This window comes from Trachinotus anak, unplaced genomic scaffold, assembly GCF_046630095.1.
Source record: "Trachinotus anak isolate AG129_WGS33_773 ecotype Australia unplaced genomic scaffold, CSIRO_AGI_Tana_v1 ptg000001l, whole genome shotgun sequence".
Classification (NCBI taxonomy): Eukaryota; Metazoa; Chordata; class Actinopteri; order Carangiformes; family Carangidae; genus Trachinotus; species Trachinotus anak.
Genome location: NW_027273852.1, coordinates 21,292,980 through 21,316,062, shown reverse-complemented (window position 1 = coordinate 21,316,062; position 23,083 = coordinate 21,292,980). Strand labels below are relative to the sequence as shown.

The following is a 23,083-nucleotide window of genomic DNA, read 5'->3' as shown; positions in this document are numbered from 1 at the left end:
ATCCTACTTAAATTAATGCGAATACAAATGGTAAAATAGTGAAAATATCGAACATCCAACCTGAAACATTGCATTTATAAGTTACTAAATAGCTGCATGAGACAGCAACATAATTGCGGCATTAGATTGTTTGCAGTCCAAAAAGTTCTCCGTCATCAGAGCGCAGGGAGTCAGGGATATGAAAGCTCTGGACTTTGACACCAGACACAAGGGTTCATGCCCTGCTTTTCACATGTTGGAAGTTTTAGGCAAAAACTTAACACCAAATAAAAACACTTTGGTTCAGTAAAGACTGTATCTTTAGTAAATACATCATATCTCAAGTCACCATCTATGTTTAATATTTAACCAAGACCACCAAAGTCCTGCGAGTTGCCAGAACACAACCATAAAATGTTAACCGAATCTTCGCTGCCACGTGCGGATATTGTTAGACAAAAGAATAAAATCACTGATTTTCCAGTGTGCCACGATCATGTGTAAAAAACAACCGCGACGATCAAAACGTTCCAGTGGAAATTTAATATTATTATATAATAATATTTCATTCAGGCAACTTCACATTTCTGTCAAAACATGTTTGCTGTCGCAAATTAGCAGCATATCAACATGATTCTAAGGATAAAGGGTTGTAATATCCTGAATGCTATTTCATATACTAAAAACAAGCACATCACATCACCTGATGTTATAGCTCACCTGGCTGAAACTTCATCTTTCACTTATAAATTACGCATTAACAATAAAGCAGGACTTGCACAGTGTCGCATTTTAAATAGCATAATTATACCCTGCTTTGATTGGCTGATTGTCATGCTTTCATCTGGACACAGTATAGCGTTGTCGCTGTATTTTGACACAACTATTAATTTTTGGTTTTTCATCTAACCAACTCAGCCCTTTTATTTTGAAGGTCATGGCGTCTATACTTCCAAGGTTTCATCTTCTATTTTTTTGTCACCAGTTTATTCAAGAACTCACAAGATACCTTTTTTCTACTGAATGGCATCTGTTCATCTCTGTACCCTTTGAAGGTCCCATATTTGTATTTGTTGATATCTATAAGATAAAGAAAAAAAATAACATCTCAGTGTAGTTTTACATCTCCTCTCTCAGGCTTCTCTCTGGAGCTCTAGTAACAACAGGTCAGTCAGCCAATCAGAAGAGAGACTCTGACCTCTCTTCTGATTGGCTGACTGTTTCTGAGTGATGGAATAAAAATATCGCAAATTTCAGGTAAAAACCCAGAGAAACCAAGTCCTCCAAGGTTGGATGGTGGGTCCAGGTGGGCGGGGCTTGGGGTGTGGCTGAAAGTGGTGACTGCTTTGTTGTGACATCACAAAGTTCCAGAAGTCCTGACGGCTGGTTTTAAGGCTCAGTTTCTGAATACAGGCTGTGTGCATTTCTCTGTGGACTGAGGCTTTGATACTTTCACAGTATTAAAATAGAGCCTAGACCTGCTTTATAATCAAAAACACATGGACATCTACCTTTATATAATATGGGCCCTTTAAACCAACCAAGGAAGCTTAATATCTGGACACTCTTTTCTTCTTTTTATGTAAAGCAACAGACTGTATCACTGTGTTCATTGCACAGTGTGACAATAAATATTACTCTAACTCTACATCTCCCTGTGATCCGACAGCCACGACTTTCCATGCACTGGATGCGGAGAAACTGAGAAAACACATACGCGTGTTGACGTTGCAATCAGAAATTCCAAACGTGGTTGAGAAGGAGCAGCAGCAACCTCAGTGAAGCTCAGTGGGCCGCGAGAGGGGATGAATGTTGTCCATAATCTGCCGTTGTCTTTTCCATTCCCCCTCCAAATATTATCCCATGCTTCCACCGGCTCCATAATATTTTGGAAGGGAAGTGGATGGGGTATCTGGGTGCTTTTGCATGTGAAGGGATGACAGTCACGGTCCATACGAATGTGTGCCTTTTTTTGTGAAGAAAACACGCCGTGTTGTTTTTCCTGACACAAATTATGGCCAATCTGACGTCTCAACAGAGGTAACTTCCTTCGGTGTGCTCCGTAATGTCACATAATGACACAGGCACACCACAGCGACTGCCACCGTGCTGCACATTCTCTTGGAGGCTAGAGACTAAGAAAATGAGGCAGGCAGGTTGATTTGTAATGTTTAATTTACCCACGAGGCACGGTGCCTACTGCTCGAGCCCACGCCCACCCGACAATCAGGGCTCGATAAGTGATTTCATCTTGCTTTCTGCTTTTGTGCAGCAGAATAGAAACTCTTTGGGAACAGCCTTTCTACTGAATGACCATCCTGCGTGCCCACCTCCTCTTCGCGTCCACCCTTCTTCACCCAGCTGTGTGTGTGTGTGAGTGTGAGAGTGTGTGTGCGTGGGAGTGTGAGGGTGAAGGAGGACCACTCTGCGTGGGCTGAACAGTGCTCGGGCTTTCTCTGCTGTGGTGTTAATAGGCCTTTTTCTCCCCTCAGCGGGACACAGAGAGCTGTCATTTACATGGAGGTAATGGAGTGATGGAGAAGTGGATGGAATATGTGTGGGCGAATAATGATGAGGGCCTCGCACCTCTCTCTCTCTCTCTCTCTCTCTCTCTCTGTCTCCCTCACTCATTTTTTCCCTACTCTTGCTTTTTTCTTTAGAGTCTTTCTCTTCCTCGATGCGAGCCTCATTCTCTCCCTTTCTTATATTACTCACCAAGAGGTTGTTGTGATCGATGCCAGTTCTGACACCAGAAAGCAAACATTAAAAAAAAAAAAAAAATCCTGATCATGCTCTGATTTGAACATTATTTAGTCTGAAGTCTGATCCTGCACGAGTGTAACATGAGAGCAAGTTAATAGAATTAAAAGTCTCTGCATACTAATTGGATATTATTTCATAACATATTAACAATCATTTGGTTATCAAAGATTTTCTTTGTTTGTATGTGTCTTGCTTGGCTGTGGCACCATGTCAGTGCCTGAGCTTGAGCGCCATCCAAACACATGGGAGAATGAATTCACTCTGTGGGAGAGTAAAATAGCCTTTGTGGAAGGGAAGGCAATCATCCAGCCAAGCTGCTACCACAAATTTAGCTGTTAAATGACATGAAATTTCAGTGAAGGTGTCTAATCGCTTTGTTTAGTTTTTTTTTTCTAGTTGTGTCAGCAGTTAAACTGAAATTGAATAATCAATTGAAAACTTGAAATATTACACCACATTCCCTGTTTCTGCTGCATCCAAACAGAGATGGAAATATTCATGAAGTGTTTACCAGCGAAGAAAATAAATATGTAAAACAGGTTTCAAAACCAGTCATTATAATGGAATGAGATGAAAAAAAAAAAGAAAAATAAAAGCTCTCTTCCTTCCATATTGTTGGTTTAAACAATTACATCATGAAGTCAGTTTAGTTGTTGTGGAGCTTTGAATCCTATCATATGATATTTATCAACCGAGATGGACAAAATCCACAGCTCTGTTAGTTGAGTCAAAGTTTAGGTCCTCCTGGTCAAACACAGGTGACGGTTGTTCAGTACATTTTTACCTGAGTTAAAGTACCGGAGTACACAATTTTAAAAATACTCACATACAATATTTAAGTATTTTTTTATTATGTCAACAAATTGTTGTATTGTTCCACATTTACAGAGCCTAATGACTCTGGAACAACCTACTGACTGATATGATATAGAACCCACAGAAATGGACATAAAAACAAAACTGACTGAACAAAAGGAGCCATTAGGTGTTTCTCCATTTACCTCCTTAGTCACAATTTGAAATTGTTAACAAGACTTGGTCAGAACCTAGTGTATGTCTGAACCACCCACGTCAAATCCTGATTTTATAACCATGACGTTGTCTGACAAAATCACCAAAAGCATAAATTAAAGACAAAGACTTATTGTTCTGTATTTACTGTAACATGATCACTCAGAGAGGAAGTTAGGAGAAACTATCTTTATTTATTTCTTTTTTTAAAGTTATTATTTCTTTTGCCTTTATTACAGTGAGAGAGAAAGAGGATGACACACAGCAAAGGGCCACAGGCCAGATTCAAACCTGGGCCACTGCAGTAAGGACTAAGCCCTGCCCCAAGACAGGGTGTCTTTAATCCACAATAGTTTAGCTCTCATTTACTTCCAGCTCTAGAATGTGACAGACTTTTGTTAGTGGCGGGTCTGTATGTCTCACTCTCTCTGTTTGATGTGTAGAATTGGTCATCACTGTATTTTAGTGTGAATCCTTGCTACCGATGACTTCTCTCCCTCCCTCCCTCTCCCCAGCTCTCTCTGCTCAGTGTGTCTCATGTTCAGTTTTTCCTCTGCTTCCTTTCATAATAATAATGATACATGCAATGAAAGTAGTTTATTTGCTGTAATGGAGGTGATAACTCAATGACAAGGCACTCCAATGATCAACCAGTGATGGGAATATGATCAGTCATTCAGTCAGTCAGTCAATCAGTCAGTCAGGGACATTCCAGATTAAAAGTCTTTTGCTGTTGTTGTCCAGCCTAAAACAAATTTGAACACTTGCAGGTCATTTGTCAGACAACAATATTCCACAAAGTTGAAATGGAAATGCATCCAAGTTGTGGCGCCTGGTGACTCTTTCTTTATTTCTAAAATTTCAAACATGGACTTGAGATAAGGTCGAGGTCTCTGGTGAAGAATCTTCTGCCTCCTCTTTATCTAATGTGGCATCATTAGGACACTGACAGGTTCAACTGAGCTGTTCAAACATGACTGACAGTGGAGGAGTTGGCTGTAATTGGTTTTTCCTCCACAGCATATGCTCGATCACATTTTTCAAAATTCACTCTGCTAACTAAAGCTCTGCTTCAAAGTAACAAATAGTCACAAGTTTACAAAGATAATACTCAAGTAAAGTACAGGTACTGGAAAAATACATTTCAGCACAGTGCTCAAGTAACTGTACTTCGTACTGAGCCCTTTAATCTCTTGTATGTTTTTCATGGCACTAGTATATTTTGTGTTCATTATATATCTGAAAGCTGTGCTCTTTTCCTTTATTAAAGTATTTTTGCACAACTAAACAACACAAAAGCATAAAGGAACACAAGTCATGTGAACAGACAAAAATCTGCATTTGTCTGCAACAGACAAAAATCTAGAAGATGATTATCTTCACATCAACTGGAACAAAAAAAACCTCCAGTGTTTTGAATTTTGGAGCTAAAGAGCAAACAGCTGAGAGGAAACAAAGCAATGGTTTTTTTTTTTTGGTCTTGCAGAGAAATCAGATATTGTTTGCGCACAACGTGTTCTGAAAGCAGGGGTTTCTTTGCCAAGAAAAGGTACTTTTGCTTTGCTTGTTAATGCCGAGGCGTCGTGCAGCTGAGATCTTTGATGAAGGGATTGTCCATGGGAAAGTTTGGGATGATTCTGGTGACAGTAAATGACACAAAACAGCGTGAATGTCTCACGGCGCCCGCTTCCGCGGGTTTATTGTGATCATTTCGATGTCAGCAACTCTAATTTGACAGAGAAAACACAATAAGGGAGAATTTCTCAAAAAATGAAACACAAATTATGCAAACAAGTGATGCCTACGAGATAAGTAGCATGAACCTAATTAAACAGGGCTTTTTAACCTTTTCCATTAAAACTATATAATATATATACTATTCCTGCTTGCAACTTTTCATTGAAGCTGTTACATTGTTTGTAATGTTTTTATAGCTTCAGATTGAATAATCTGGATTGTTGTGCATCATTATTGAAAAAGTTTCCATATTTGAAATTTTTGGAAACTTTGAGCCTTTCCAAAAATTTAAAATAAGGTTGTGTGGGTTTCAACAATGCTTGGCTGTGCAACACAACTTCATATGGTGACAGAATAAATAACTGTTACCATGAATGAGAGACTATAATAATAATAATAATAATAACAGCTTAATTTCAGAGCTAATGATTCCAAATGGAGAGAGAGATAATGTGCGGAAGCAGTGAGTTTAGTTTAGTATCAGGAGACACACATGGAGGATCAGGGGGACGTGGGGAGGGGGGGGGGGTTCTCCCCTCCTCTTCCGAGAGAAGGGTGGTCCCATCAACTTGTCACTGACAGGAAACACTCACCACAAACCAACGTCTTCTCCCACCCAGAGCAAACACACTCACACACACACACACACACACACACACACACACGAACGCATGCACACGCGCAATTACACACACCTTATATGGACCATATGATTGTGACAGCCACGTAGCTTACACTTATACATGTGCTGTAACTGCCTGAATGGCTGACAGTGATGGGGAAAAACAAAATAAGACTTGGGTGTGCACATGCATGTATGCATATGTGTATCTATGCATGTGTGTATGTGTGTGTGTGTGTGTGTGTGTGTGTGTGTGTGTGTGATTTCCCTTCACCTTGGACAGGGAATTCCCCTCAGCTTTCTCTTCTCTGCAGAGGGACTCTCTGCCTGTGTCCCGGCAGAGTGCACACCTCTCACTCTGAGTGCTGGAAACTTTTCTGAGCCTCTGTTCTCTACCTTTCAAACCTCCGTCTCATCCATATCTTTGATGTCTCATCTTCATGACGACGGCTTCGGCTCTGTCACATATTTGCTCCCAAAACTCTGCCTTTCAACTTTTTGAGTTTATGACATAATTACCTCATTGACATGCAGGATATGATGGTTATCAAACTACACAAAGAGTTTTTGTTATAAACCATGTACAGCAATTTTACATAAGGGGTCACCAACGTGTTTGTAGTTTGTTTGTTTTTTTTGTCTGTCTTTTGGTAGACCGACATCAAACTGGATTTTATGTCAATAATAAAACCAACAAACGCTTGTGTGTGTGTGGGGGGGGGGGGGGGGGGGGGTAAAACTGAAACTAGACTATGATCCAAAGTAACCAAAACAGCTTTCTTCCACCTCAGAAATACTATGCCCATTTTTAACACAAGATGCTGAGAAGCATTTTGTTGTGGGGCTTTTAAATATTCCAAAAGTCCCCCCAAATAAAACTGAAATATTACAGGGGCTGACATCTGTGAATGACAACTATTCAATTTAGCTTTTAATTTGCTCTTAGTTTTTTTTCTCTAAATTATATATTTTATTATTGTTGTTATTATTATTATTACTTTATTTCATTCATTTTTAATGACTTCCCTTAACTCCCTTTCTCCCCTGATATTTGTCAAAGCTCTTTGAGCTGCATCCTGTGAATGAAAAGTGCAATACAAACAGTTTATTATTATTTTTTATTAGAGGCTAAAACTACCTTATGATTACTACATACAATATTATTTTGTTTAAACTAGAAATTTTCCTTGTTAACAACATGTCACTTTAACTTGTGATGTCACATAACATTCCCATTAATACCCAAACTCAATGTATCTCATTAAAACCAACAATTGGATGGAAGAAAAAATATGCCAGAAACATTTCAAACTGAAACAGCCTGAATCAGAAAATGTTCAGCAAAACTGTAAAGTAAAATAAACGTAGAGGAGTTTGGACAGTATGTGAACATGAATGGTTGTAAATATTTTATTTACAAGCAAAATTTTAAGCCAGCACAAAGTTGTCAAATTGAATTGAATGATTTGTGTAGCACCTTTCACACAACCTAAAAAAGTGCTACAGCTGTTTCAAAAACAGCAAAAAAAAAAAAAAAGATGTGCTCATTTTCTCATTATCACATGAAGCTTTGTCTTTCAATGAGATTCTTGTCATATTATAGCAGCCAAACATTTTCTTATGATTGCGATGATTATTATGATTATGATTATTCTTTTCATTGTAACTTGTTGTATCACACAACATTCCCATTAATACACAAATTAGTATCTCATTAACACAAAGACCTTCTCTCATTAAAACATGGTTTGTTGGCTTGTACACTGTCATATGTTAAAACAAATAAAGGTTAATACCTTAAGGGACATTAGAGACATTATATATTATACCTACTGTCAAAATGGACAGTGACTGATTTAGATGATTTAATCAAGCTGTATTTCAATTTGTATTGACCGTTTCACTGAATTAGAGAAGCTTAGGAGGGTAAAGATAAAGTAATTCAGTAATTCTATATTCTATGTTAGTTCTATATTAATACTGTGAAAGTATCAAAGCCTCAGTCCACAGAGAAATGCACACAGCCTGTATTCAGAAACTGAGCCTTAAAACCAGCCGTCAGGACTTCTGGAACTTTGTGATGTCACAACAAAGCAGTCACCACCCTCAGCCATGCCCCAAGCCCCGCCCACCTGGACCCACCATCCAACCTTGCAGGATTTGGTTTCTCTGAGTGTTTACCTGAAATCTGCTATATTTTTAATTGATCACTCAGAAAACAGTCAGCCAATCAGAAGAGAGGCTCAGAGACTCTCTTCTGATGATTCTCTCTTCATTCTCTCCTCATGTTGTTACTTGAGCTACACTAGCAGATGTAAAACTACACTGAGATGGTTTTTGGTTCTTAAAACCACCACACTTCAAGTAAAACACTGGAAAAGTGTAAAATATGGGACCTTTAATGTTTACTGTCCCTCTGAGTTTTACACCAGTCTTGACTGATGTGTTACCTTTTTTTTTTTTTTTGCCTACCGTGAAACAGAGACTCAAGTGTCCTTGTCCCTGCTGATCCACAAGCACATTATGATGCAGCTAGTTGAACCATCACCACTCTGATGGGGAAGGCACTAGAGAAAAGTCAATGAGATGTTCTCCCATTTTAGGGCAGGACACAGAGAGGTATTACAGAGCTGAGTGACATTTTGATTTGGATAAGTGGATGTGGTGTGTTTGCAGAGGCTAAGACTTCAAAATTCAGCTTTGGTGGGGCAGAGCTGTGTCAAGCAAGCTTTTTATTTCTATATGCAGTAAGAAAGATGTGTTGTTGTTCTTCTTCATGTATTCTCAGGGAGATCTTTCAGGGAGATATATTTTGTAAAGGTGAGAGATGATATGGATGTTCAGTAGGGAAGAAGATATTTGGAGCATTAACAGATTTTTATCAACCTCTTTCCACTCCACTCTCAGATGAACAGCATCACATGGCTGCTGGTTGGTGCAGACATGAGTTAAAGCAACAATGTTGTTTTTTATTTTTCTTGCGCTCCACCAGGTCTTTCCATCCTGTCTGAGGTGAGTCTGGCTCATTAGAAGGGGACTCCACCTGTCCCATTATATTACCCTTCACAGCCCCGTGTGAGTGTGTCATCATTTGTGTGAATGTGTGTGTGTATGAGAGAGAGACTCCAACAAATAAATACATGCAGGTGGACAGGTGTGTGTTACCGTTGATGGAATTCCCCGACCTGAGTCCTGACAGCTGCCCACGAGTCAACTGTTTTTGCCTGAAGCCAAGAAGTTAACTGTCTTCTTCACCACAGCAGCATTTAGTCCATTTAGTTGGTGACAGTAATCAAAGCTACAAATCAGCTTTACATAGATCCAACATGTTTTACAGTGGAGGTGAGGTAGTTAAGTCCCCAGCATTCAAGTTCTCTCTCTTATAAAACCAAAAAATGCTGTTTAAACAATTACAATAAGGCATACATTTCACCTTTGTGTTGCTTTTCCACATTTGTGTGAAACCCTGTGGCTGTTGAGGAAAAAACAGTCAAGACACCTGTGGTCCTCACCAACTATCAAATAAACACCAGTGGGTTTTCTTCCATCCTCTGGCCTCAGGGGGCAGTGGTGAGAGCTCAGCCAGACTGGAGGCTACAGTGAGTGGCTATCGGAAAGTGATGAAACAGGCCAGGGCTAGCTGGTTAGCATGTTAACTTATGAAGAAGAAAAGATGTAATAGAGACAAGAGTTAACATTGGCGTTGCTTTCCACCACTGGAGACAGCCCATGGTGAGTAAAGGTATGAAGTTTGATGCTGAACTTAAAGCATTTCTTCTAGACTGGTACATTAACAGCTGTTAATGCTAACGTTAGCTATGTAGCAATAGCATAACTTGCAAATAGCTCCTTTAAGGACGAAGACTAACTCATTGGTTTCACAAATGTACATCTGGTTGACCACCCCACCTCCATTAAAGAGCAGCGCTTTTATCCCTGAGATTTCCTATGGCACTTTACAGGACTGTCTCACTTGCAAAACAGAGATCATCCAAATGTCAGTCTTATGCATTTATTGTTTTACACAGCATGGAAAAGCTGCTCCCAAATCCTCCCACATATTTAAGGAACAGATGGATGAAGTATGTAGTTAAAATATGCAAAAAATTAAATGTCACAGAGCATGCAAGGAAAGACAAGCAATTTTCCAAAAAAGGAAAGAGATGAGCTATTGCAAAAGACATGTGATTATAATCTCCCATGTCTGCATAACGTTCTGCAGCCATCATCTGCCGCCATGTTTGCAAATGTGTCGGTGAGTGGAGCACTTCACCTGTGGCCTTGCTTACTTCACACACTGGGTCTACTTTACCTACCACAGCAGCTCAAGTCCCTGAAGCTTGTGATTTGCTAAGGTTTATATTTACTGACAATTAACGATTTAATTCATTATCATCATGTTTTAAAGTATAAATGACCAGTGTTGGGGAAGCTACTGTGAAAGCTAACTTTACAAACATCCAATTACTTCACGCTGGAAGAAGCTGAACTACAGCAAAGCTATGCCAGGGCCAAATCTAGTTTAGTTTACTGAAGCTACATAGAAAAAGTAGTACAAAAAATGATGAAACAGACAATTTACACATAATATGAAATCATAACAAAATATAATACAAAACAGTCATGTCAGTTTAGTTCCTGTGTGTCCACAGGTCATTATGTAAACCAAAAAACTAAAATACTCCACTATTCATGGGAAAGTGCTGGAACATCTTTTGGTAACAATAAGAACTTAAGTATGACCGTGATGATTGTTCATACTCGGAGCTCAGCCTGCAGACTGCCTGGCAAATGCATTGCCTGAGCGGCCTTCAGTGGTTGGGGCTGGTCAAAGTGGGCTCAACTACAGTAGAGAAGCAATGGTAAAATTATATATATATATATATATATACTTTTATGGCCCAAAATTGCTTCTAGTTTAAGTAGTTAATGTAGCCGAACTTCCTGCAAGCTACTGCAAAATGTAGTTAAACTACTAGTTAAATTACATGTAGTTCAGCCACTCCCCAACACTCCAAGTGACAAAGATACTTTTTCCTTTTTTTTGTTGATGTCACTTCTCCAAAGTCTGTGAAGCAGGAGAAAAGAAAATCTGCAAATATTGCCACTGATAGCATCCAGATATAAAATTAAGTTAATATGGGTGAAATGCTTCCACCAGGCAACTGGCTTTAGGGTTTACAGTTATGCAAAGCAGCTGAAGAGGTGTTGGTGGGTTTTACTGACCGCAATCAATGCTTGTAAGTTTACAAAAATTGTAGGCTGTTACCAGAAATGTATGATAGTTAGTTATAGTAATGACTAGTATGACAAAGCTAATTAGGCTCATGAGTGATTCCTGAATAACTCTGAATAAAGAACAATCTTGTAGATAATCATAATTTCATTCAGATGACAGCAGGCTGCTATGTATCATGTAAATGAATCAGTCCTGAATTATTTAAAAAAGATGCTGATAATCATAATAATTTACATAAATGAGCCAATCACAAGTCATTGTCTTTTAATCACAGATTCAGATTTAGTTTCAATTTTTGTGAATTACTAGAGTGTAGTGGTGCATCGTACTTAGTTGTTGCCTGAAATGCATCACTACCTCATCACTACTTGCCCTGCTTGTGTCCCTGCCAGTAGAAAGTCCCCTCCCCAACCACTGAGCTTTGAGCCACTTAGTTTTAATTGGGAAATCACCATTAACTCATCACTGACTCAAGCCAGAGACAGGAACTTACACATTTATATTTACATTGTTTGCATATATATTTCAAGACTATTAGTGGAACCACACAACAGCCTGTTAGCTAATAATAATATAACTATAGGTCTATCTTTTCCGGGCATTCTTCATGTTTTTTTTTCCTAAAAGCAGTATTAGTATTACTCCAGCTCTGAAAATAAAAATGTGAATGTAAATATGTGAAAAATAGTATATATATATATATATATATATATGTGTATGTGTGTGTGTGTGTGTGTGTGTGTGATACATTTTCAATTAATTTATTAGTTTGTGTCTGTGAATTTCTTATAAATGTTAGCTGATTTTATTGTAGTGCTGCAAGGTCAAAGTGTTGTGTTGCCTCAGTTTACCTGATTCTGGACCTTTAAATGTACTGAGCCCTGAACTCCCAGTCAGTGTATTTGGCATCCTTTGGCATATGGGCTGCTGTCCGGCATGTACAGGAAGTACTGAGGGCAGCAATCTGTACAAGAGCTGTGCAGCAGCAGGTAAGTCACGTATATGACATCGTTCAATTCAGTTCAATTGATTCTTATTTATACTGTGCCAAATCATAGCAAAAATTATCTCATGACACTTTGTAGGTTAAGGTCAAAACTTTACAATATTATAGAGAGAACCCCCAACAGTTCCCAAAATAAGCAACGCTCAGTGACAGTGAAGAGGAAAACTCCCTTTTACCAGAAAGACAACCAAGCATCAACCTCTGAGGCTGAAAAAAAAACCCCAACACTTAAGTGCTAAAAATTCTTCTAACAATTCTTCCAATAGCCACATGAGACTGACTCCAAAAACGAGTCAGTCCCCATAGACTCTCAGGTTAAAATGCTCGAATTTAAGGCAAATCAAAATTCTGGTCCAGAAAAGTCTCCATAACTAATTCCCCCCTTCATAACAACTGTATGGAGGGGTGAATTTTTATATAACTCACAGGTGGGTGTGCTTATGCTTGCCACAAGCTGGCATGTACCAAAGCCTCAGCTCCACACCTCTCCTCCACCTCTTTACCCATTTTTCGATTAGCCGGGAGTTAGGTGGAGTCGGACACTGCCAAGATGGCAATGGCAGGGCAGCCCACGCTGAGCCTCAAAAAAAACTCTTCAGAAACCTGTGGGTGACATCACGGAGGCTACGTCCATCACTACCTGCACTGCTTAAAGCTAAACTTGGTCACACAACACTCAAGTGAGGTTGTAGCACTATTTAAGGTTTCATTTATATATCTGGCAGTCAGTTTGGTAAAAGCTGAGTGGGTGGTAGGAGGCGATAGCTTTTGTCATGTTGGACTTGAGAGCGCAGCATATGGCTCATTTCTGGAGACAGTAGGTATCACTGTAGCTCTGGTACATATTCAACACACAAGAGCACAGAAGGAAAGTTCATTTTTGTCTAGTACTACTTTACAGTACCCTCTGCCTTTTTGAGTGTCCAGTTTCAGAGATTGAGATTCATGCTCTAGGTAGAGCCTCAAAAATCCCAACAATCCACACCAGTGTCTGCTAACAATGATTTATATTTGCCCCAGTTCTCAGTTTACTGTTTAGTATAGAGGAAACTCTTGAGTGTCAGTTACACAGGGGATAGTTAATGAGCGAACAAAGGATTTTGAGGTGTGATATCTCACTGTGTGTGGTTCAGCTTGGTTCCCTTTCTTCTCAGTGAAAGCAATGATGTGATTGGACGAGCTGACTGCGTACACAGCTATAAATGCACAATTAGAGCCATTTACTAACAATGAAGGGCTAAGACCTGAAACATTTGGACGTGTGCTTCTCTGCTGCTGCTGCTCAGAACAAGACAGAAAAAAAAAACAGAGGAACACCATATTGTGAGTACAGAGCTCTCCTTTCTTCTCGAGTGATGCAATTGATCTCTGCTCCTGTGTAAAGATGTCAGCACGCTTCAAAAAAAGTGCTTGTCAGATTGTCAAAGAGTGTCTAAACCCCCCGCTGCACCCACACATATCCAACATTGGACTCGGGGGGGGGGGGGGGGGGGGGGGGGGGGGGGGGGGGTCTCTTTCCAAAATTGACAATCAGATAATCATACCCACTTAAAGCTGCGATTCCTCAGGTGTGCGTTTTTCCACATCAGGCACTTTAACATGTCATAGCATGAAAGCTAATAAAATGGAGCCATTAATAGTGTCGATGCTCCAGTTTCAGGGTCCTGGTTCTTTGGCAAGACGTAACTGTGACAGAGCCATCATTCATTGTATCTGTGCCACCTTTCATCAAGTCCAAACGCCTGCTGTGAATAAAGGCCAGATTATCATACTGACTGTAGACAGTAAGGTCGTAACACCATAGGTGTAGTGCTGCTGGAGCACACCTGAACCATCCTCAGCCACTTTTTTAATCCAAGTGGTAAAATGAAATATCTGCAGTTCACACAATCCAGATCAAATTTATATACATTTTAAGAGCTTGAAGATCCACTCATCACTATCATGTATGTCATGCAAGAGGGCTAATAAAAACAGATGAAATGGTCAAAGTTGTCATATTGTCATTGAAAGTGTATCTATTGATTTTCAAATGTCAACCATGCATTGAGTAACACGCAAGAAAACATTTCACCTTGAAAGTTTCCCGTAGCCTCTGAACTGCACAGTGAATTAAAGGTCTTAAGATTAAACTGACCAAACATGATGCTGATCTGATGAAGTTCAACCTCCAAATGGCAAAAATGGCACTAAAATTGCACAAATTGTGAAAATCCAAAATGGCTGACTTCCTGTTGCGTTTAGTTTTCTGGGTGCAAGATGTTTTCTTGTAAGTCTTGGTATGTTGCATCTGCATCCCGAATTTTGTGCATGTGGGTCAAATGTAAGGCAAACAGTGTCACTATTGAGCCATTTTGCAACATAGAAAGTACATTTTCACCAGGCCTGACACGTTTGTTTGATGTTTAGGCCTCAAAAAGGTGATTTATTTTTAGGAAGAATAATAATTGGTAAAGATGAAAAGGCAGGAAACAGTTTCATTCATCCTTCACTCCTCTGAAGGTTTCTTTATCTGTGATGCATTTACACAGAAACATGACAAACACTCGGACAGCTTCAGCTGCTTCTTCATGCTACTTCATTTGCTCGACACAAGTCAGTAAATGAAATAATTCCAAACACAAACTACCAGTGTTCATTCACCTGCTGCTTAACACCACGCTAATTACAAGCTAATACATCCATGGTATCGTCTTATATCACTGAGCTGGATGTTTGTCGGATGCTGCGTCATATTCTCATCATGATCAAACTGTTCATTAAGTCAGTCTAACATTTGATCATGTGATCATAGTTGACTGATGTTTGTAGACTTACCACTGTAGGAGCAGTGATTACATAACCTTCGAAACGAGCCAAAACTTAGCTAGCGCTACACCTCTGCACTCTGCAGACTCGAAGTTGACCTCAGGCTGTCACCTGTTGTTGTAGATACGACATTGTTGAGCGGCAACACAAAGCATCTGTGTCTGCTTTCGGCCTATTTTTTTCTCTCCCCCTTCTTGTGTAACTACATGATTGTCTAATGAGATGTAAGCGCCGTCAAAAAGCTTCCAACTGCACAGCAGCGCCTCAGCTCAGCAACAGCAGATCTTTCAACAGTGTTGAAAGGGTGTTATTTGTAACCCCAAGCTGATGGTTTGGGGGACATGAATACAGTGAAAATGTTTCATGTTGCTCAGATTTCTTTTATTTTGTGTCAGTTGCTACCCTGTGAATCTAGGAAACACACACAGGTAAGATTATGTGTACCTGCCCTGTGTTTCTCATATGTCAAAACACCTGATGTTTAGGATCTGTTAAGAGTAGTCCCATAATGTTAGAATTCAATATACTGCTACCACACACACACACACACACACACACACACACAAAACAAACTTCTCCCCCCGCCTCCCCAGGGTTACATATTACTCAGTATAATGCTGAATTCTTCTCCTCCCCCCGTGTACTTAACCTTGTGTCTCACCTGTGTTTTCTGTGAGTCAACAAAGATAACAGCCGGAGAAATCCCTGCTTCGGAGGCCAGATGCTGCAGGGTTCAGCCGTTCTCTGGATGCATATGGAGGAGGCAGAGGACTCAAGGGAAGACTTCTCCCTGGAAATGAAGCACCGTCCACCTTTGTGTGTCAGCTCTGCCTCCTCTCCCCCAGCTGCTTTCACACCTACGTCGTCCTCCACCCTCGTCCTTCCCCTGTCCCATTGCTCTCTTCCTCCTCCTCCTCCACCTTCTCCCTCTCCATCCTCCTCCCTCTTCTTCTCCGCTTCACATCAAAGAGGTAAAAACACACAAATACGGTGGATGTGTCTTTTAGATGTGGTGCAAATTTAACAGAGCGGAGCGAGTTGAAGCTGTCAGAGGGATGTAGTTTCACATCCTTTTTTCGATTTTTTAGATTACGTAACATTACATAATTCCATCTGTAACTGTGAGAATATTTGGGAGGCGCTTTTGACCTTTTATGCTTGTTGTAATATTCATCGACAGAAACTTCGATTTCAGCTCCCCTGACATTTTACCAGTAAAAACGGCAGCATGCATAATACACATTACCGGACTGAGAATCCTGACTGTTTCGAAGACACTAAATTGAATACCTGCTCCTTGCGGGTTAACCACAGTGTGACATGCACCGGGATGTTTAGACAAGCTTAAGGATGGCAGATTGAACATGTGGTTTTATGTGAAAATAAAAGCTGAGACTGTACTGGGATGAGTATTGACTGATTTCTATCTGTCGAAAGCTTGTTGAGAAAGAGAAGAAACAGGAGAGCTTAGGAGGGAGGAATCCCCTATTCTCTCATCTCTTCATCTATCTCCTGCTTCTTTGCTCCATCTCCCTTTTGTCCTTATCTTTATCTCTTTTTCCACTGGACACACACACAACACTGTCCTTTGCCAACCACACCCAGTATGTTAGCTCAGTCATTCTCGCGAAAGTGTTCACAATCAGAACATGAGTTACGGGGAGACACGCAGTTGTTCCCGACTATCAGGGGACCAGTTCACCTAAAGAGTTCAGTGGTGCTTCTCTTAACAGGAAATCATAATGAGATTTACAGGTTTAGGAGCCAGACAGAAAAAAAGGAAGAAAGAAAAAAATTAAGGAAGGGAGGAAAAAAGTGAAGAGCGCTGTTTGGTTTCCAAGCAACAGTTAACGCTGGGTGCAGCGAGAGCTGCAGGGTGGGTTCCTGAGTTCCCATTTCTGCCTTCGTCTCCACATTCTCTTCCTGAGGAATTTGACCCGCCTGACCCCTCTGAATACGTCTGGATTTACCCTCCCCTCCGACACACAATCACAGAGCACTGTAATCGAAAGCCTTTATGAGAGCAAATCTCACTCTCTTTTTTTTTGCCACAAAACAATGTATATTGTAGCTGACATGCATGTTGACTCAAATGGCTCTTTGGATAAAATTCCATGTCCAGTTGTTTCCTGATGTGCACTGACCTGATTTGCTACATAGACAGGAGTGTAACTCGCTGTACGCAGGTGCAACCACAGCCAAAACCCACCAGTGGAGATGCACAATTGGTTCCTGTGCCGAACCTCAACCAATTTCAAAACAGAGAGAAGCCATCACTGTGCTATAACAGAGAGATGGTAATTGAGAGGAGAGACATTCACAAAATGCAGAGAACTATAATTAAATAACAAAAACAAGAAAGAAATTCAAAAGAAAAAAATTGTGCCAATTTTTGCATATCATAGCAGCGATCCTGATAAATGTAAATGACCAGTCACTGAGTGCGTTCAGCAAGACAAGATTTAACACATATTATCATCCTCATAAAAATCCCATAAAAAAACTGTGTGTGTGCATATACACTTTGTACAGCACTGCAGCTGTGTGTCGATATCAGAGAAGGTGACTGATGGAAAAGAAGGCTAAAATATTTTGCTGTTAAATCCGTTAGTGTGTGTCAGAAAGAAGAGATAGTGTGCGTTTGCTTTTGCATGCCTGCAGTGGGGTGAAACATGGAGGTGTATGGGGGATGATCAGACAGAAGGCCATCTGAGAGCACGGTACACACTCCATCTGGACACACATTCACTGTGAAAAAGAGTGTGAAAGAAGAAGAAAGAGAGAGAGAAGGTGAGATTATAATGTTTGAATTTTAAAAAGCAACCTGTACAATTTCCACCAGTCTCTCCACTTTTTCCCATTTTGACTGATGTTTTTTAAATTTTATTCAGGGCTTGAATAATATCCATTTGCACACATTACAAGATGATGTATCCACTGCCGAATGAGGGAAAGTGACACCAACACTTGGAGATAAATGGGCCAAAAATCAACATATTCAAATGTTGAAGACATACACAGTTTTTGTCATCTCATCAGTAAGTGATAAGAACACAGGCATCAAAATCATTCAGGCATCAAAGTGAGGAATTGTGTTTCTGTAGGAAAAAAAATCGCTAACAATACATTTATAGTATAATGTTTGTTAAAGGGAATGTCTATATTCTGAAGCTACTAAGTAAACAACATTTTATGTTAAAGTAAACACACAGGATTTTGGGAGTGAACTCTGTGTTCAAACACAGTTTGTGAGTTGAATAAATAAAGCTATAATTGAGATTCCCCACCCTGTTGCTATGGAACTATTCTTGCAGCGATTTTTATCCTTCTGCCATATCTATTTTTTAAAAACAATTTTGATAATGTCATCAGTATGACTTACCATGGTGGACTGATGCAGAAATGTCATGTTGTTTTTGTTGACACACAGTGGCGGGTGGTGTTGTCCTGGAGCACACATAGCAAGATTTTTTAAAATATTTTGTCCAACCCATTGGACATACATACATGTAAGTTACATATTAGAAGCACCTTTTAAGTATGACTTCATTATTAAAGATAAAATTATCACCATTCTGACAATGTTGAAAAAACTGAAACAAATAGCGCAGAGCTGTTGTATCCAGGTGTACCTAATAAAGTGGACAGTGAGCTTTTATGCACAAAATCCAAATGAACTGATGCACATGTATATATGTAAGAGTATTCACTTTATTTACATTCATTGCATTTAATCTAATAAATGCATAAAAAATTGCACAATATACAGAAGAAAGACATTTCTGTTGCTACATAGACACATAGCATCAACAGCTGTTTACTCACCAGTCTGGAAAAAATGTTGCGAGTTCATCATCAAACTTCATCCTTTACTGACAAAGTGCTGTCTCCAGGGAAAAGCAACCTTCTCCTTTTGCTTCTATTGCCATCTCTTCTTCTTCAAAAGTTAGCATGCTAAGCCCCAGCACAGTTGGACTGTCTCATCACTTTCTGATTTGACTCACTGTAGCATCAAGTCTGCCCTGAAGATGTAGAGCTACCTAGAGCACCTATTATAACTTCTTGTAAATGCAACGATGGCGGAATCTCTTGGCAAGACAGGGAAGTAAACAGCTGCTAATGCTAATGTTAGCTATGCTGACTTACAAATAGCTCCTTTAATCTTCGGTGTCGTCATCAAATCCTAAAGTGTTATCTCAGTCGATGAAAAGTCAGAACGCCACCAGCCTCTGTGGACCACAAAACAAAAGGTCATGGCAACCCATCCAGTAGTTGTGGAGACATTTAACACATAATTAGAAACCTCACGGTGGCGCTAGAGTCAAAGTCAGAGAAATCGCAAAAGTCCTTTTAGTTCATCCTGTGGGGACCATGAACACTCGGACAAAATTTCAATGCGATCCACCAAACTGTTGTAGAGATTACAGTCGAGAACAAAGTGGTGGACCAACGGACTAACTAACCATCTACTAACCAACTGACATTATCATTCCTAAAGCTCTGTCGGTACCAAGGCTAAGACCTCTAACCAGGAATGAAGATCATACTCAATAACAGAGTAATTACATCAAATCAGTGGTCAGTATGTCAGTCATGGTGTCACCATGCAAGGCACAACTATTAGAGTCAAAACTGACGACGGTGGTGTGGAGGATCACCTCTGTTTTCACTCCAGTGTTCAACCTTTTCTTAAGCTTCTTCCAAGCTGCACTGGATACTCTACTCTTCTTCACGGAGCAAAGTTTTGAATTGAACTCGAACGCACCATCAGAAGCAGAGCTGATGGATTCTATGTTTTTCCCTGCCTCAATACTGCAGCCTGCTCGCGTTGATAATGTCACAAACTGTGTATGATCAATATCATCACTTTGAATACTTTTAACTGCCCCACTGAGATAATATATTTACATTTATTCATTGTTTCTGGGGAGGATGGTGCATACTGCGCATACATAGATGATTTTGTGCATCAGCATCTGATGAAGTTTGAAAAATGATGAGGTTAAAAAAAAAGTGAATGAGCATTTTCTTGAAAAATCTGAAAACTTAAGAAGAAAGGAAAAATGAGATAAACATATTTTTAATCGTTTTAATTTCAGCTGTGTTGTGGGTCAGTACGCGCACACTTAAATACAGTCCGCATATTTCACAGCTGTTTGCTTAAAAACTAACTACACCCACACAAAAATCGTATAACCTTAAATCTTGCAAACTCACACACACACATTATTGCAGAGGTGTTGAGAGAGTTGACCTGTGGCCTTATAATCAGTGCTCAGTGTGCTCCACTGTGTTATATAAGGGAGCAGCGAGTGCTAGTCAGATCCTCCTACAGATGCCTGAGCAGTCACGACTAACGCGGATGTTCTCCATCCATCCACTCAGCCTGGCTAACACAGACTTCACCTTAGCCTCTGCTGCTCAGTCCCACACACACACACACACACACACATCCGCACAAAAGCAGGCACATACACATACAAATACATAGTTTACATACACATGTTTAGAAGTGCCCCACCAGGGGCTTGAAAAGTGGCAACATGTTGCAGGAAGTAATTGCAACTTTCATGTGGGAGTGTGTGGTCGAGTATGTAAAAAAAATATTTAAAATGTTTACACATAACAAAGTATTTATAATATGGGGTTTATGAGTTTGCGATGGAGACTATAAGGCAGACGGGTGAGTGAAGGAGACGTTGTAAATAGAGGCAGCTCAAACGAAACAGACTGCTCATCCACATCCTCCCGAACGTCAGAGGACGAAGACCTACAGTGCTAAATGTTTCTGCTTTGTGATATACGAGATGTGATCCACTCCAGCTCATTCTACAAATCCCTAAAGTCCCACATCCTTTTAGATGTGTTTTTCCGGTCTCAAGGAAAGGGTTATTTCACCGTGGATCTGAAGCAGTCTCTGGGACCTCAGTACCTCAGGCTCTGAGAAGCCTGTAGCTGAGAATAGCAGGCAGATCCTGCCCACCATCTGATGTTCTCATGCAGTGCAGTCTGCAGGGACAGAGATGAACCTTGATGAATAAATATGAAGATAACCTGCACCTCTGCTGCACTTTTTCTCTTCCCATTCCCCATATGGTTCTACTGAAGAGAAGGATAGGGGAGAAAGAAAAAAAATCTGTGATTTTCAAAAGAAGCCTCTGGGCCATTGTGTTTGTCCATGTGCTGGTTTTGTGTGTGTTTGTTTGTGTATGCATGCATCTAGCTATCTCCCTTTGTGTGCCACCATCTGAATGTGTGCATGCACATTATTGTGTAGTGGCTGTGTGTGTGCATGTGTGGGCGGCACTGTGTAGGAGTGTGCAGTAGCTTTTTGACAGAGCCTCCAGTAGCATGTATTTGTGAATCTTTTGTTTTATTCTCCAGCCCCTATTCAGCTCTGCAGCAATCACACCTAGCAGTGCCGCTCAAGGGCTGCTGCCCTTGAATGAAGAAAAACAAAGAGCGGCCCTTTAAAGAGTAATTTACACAGGTCATTGAGCCTCAGCCAGTGCTGACAGCAGTGATGAGCAGTTTATATACATTGCTCATTAAAAAAATATAATGATAAACAGGACATAAAGTCTTTTTCTGCTGTAAATCAGTGCAACAAACAGGACCTGTGAGGAAACCAACAATCACAAATATTAAACCGGAACCTGCTGTGCATGTGAAATGTATTTTGAATATGAAAATACTTTGATATCAGCAGTGGTTTGCGCACTTCCTGGGCATGGCTAGCATTCTGGCTGAGTAGGAAAGAGGTGTGGGTGGGGGATCCATCCATTCCGGGCCACATTGTACCTTGTTTTGACTATCAGCAGGTTTATGGTGAAGGGGGGGGATCCAGACAGGAAGAGAAGACACAGAGTGAAAGAGCCAGAGATGATTATCCGTAAAAATAATGTCTACACATATAGAATATTAAAGACACTTATAAGTGACACCCTTGACTCAAAACACAATTTTGAAATATTCATTTTTTGCTTTATTTTTAGATCAGGTGTTACTTTACACTGGCTCCTTCACTTTATAAATGAACAGATAACAATTAACTGTATTAACTGTGTAACATTTTACATGTAAGTTTTATTTCATGGCGTTTATTTTTTCAAATAAATATCATTAATTCAACATGGTTTTGGTTTGATGTCAAAAGTCAGTATACTATATTACAATATTTAGTTTTATATATTGTGTCATCCGAATTGAACTATTTATTCATTACTTATTTTTATTTAGTATGTAACGTAACAGTACAGTCACACTTTGAAATGGAATTAAACTGAAATGTAGGAGAGAATCAACAGAAATACATATTTCTGTCTATATCTGGTGTCTTAAAGAGTGAAACTGAGTAGTCATCATGTTCTTAAGTCACAGCATGAGTCCCATCCATTGGAGAAGGCCATGCATCATTTCCTGTTAATACAAAATGCTTTAAAATCTGTGTCTCACTCACATTTACTGATGAAATCTCTAGGATTATTTTCCGAGATGACTGAAACCAGACATATCATAAGACAGCAGCACAGATGCCGCCATGCATGTCTTATATGTCTTTAACTGGAGATTTCTCTTTCTGATGGATTCTATTTGCCCCTCCAAATGGGTCTCCATGCTGAGATCCTTGAGCGCTTGATGAACACATGACACGAAAGAGCAAAAATACAAAATATTTCTGCATCGACCCTGAATTACTGAGAAAACAAATTTACATGAGCTCTGTGCAGGATGGTTGAGTTCATTTTGCATCAGTGGAGATAGAATTAACAAAAGACTGTTCATTTAGTCCAGGTAGAGGATTCAGCGCCACTGACTGTGTACTTTGTGATCACATTATTCAAATCAACATCAGTAAGTACAACAATGAGGTGGTGTTTCAGACACTGTGTTAAATCTGGCACCTGAGTTAGATTTT

At 39.9% G+C, this 23,083-nt stretch overlaps 1 long non-coding RNA gene across 1 annotated transcript; it reads right to left on the bottom strand.

Annotated features, from left to right (window-relative positions):
• Window positions 1-17,618: 17,618 nt before the first annotated feature.
• LOC139624863 (uncharacterized) lies at window positions 17,619-22,059 on the bottom strand. The gene is made up of 3 exons (XR_011691761.1): window positions 18,991-22,059; window positions 18,548-18,612; window positions 17,619-17,913 (listed from the first exon to the last, which is right to left on the bottom strand). It is a non-coding gene; the product is annotated as an uncharacterized lncRNA (long non-coding RNA).
• Between the last annotated feature and the right edge of the window lie 1,024 nt (window positions 22,060-23,083).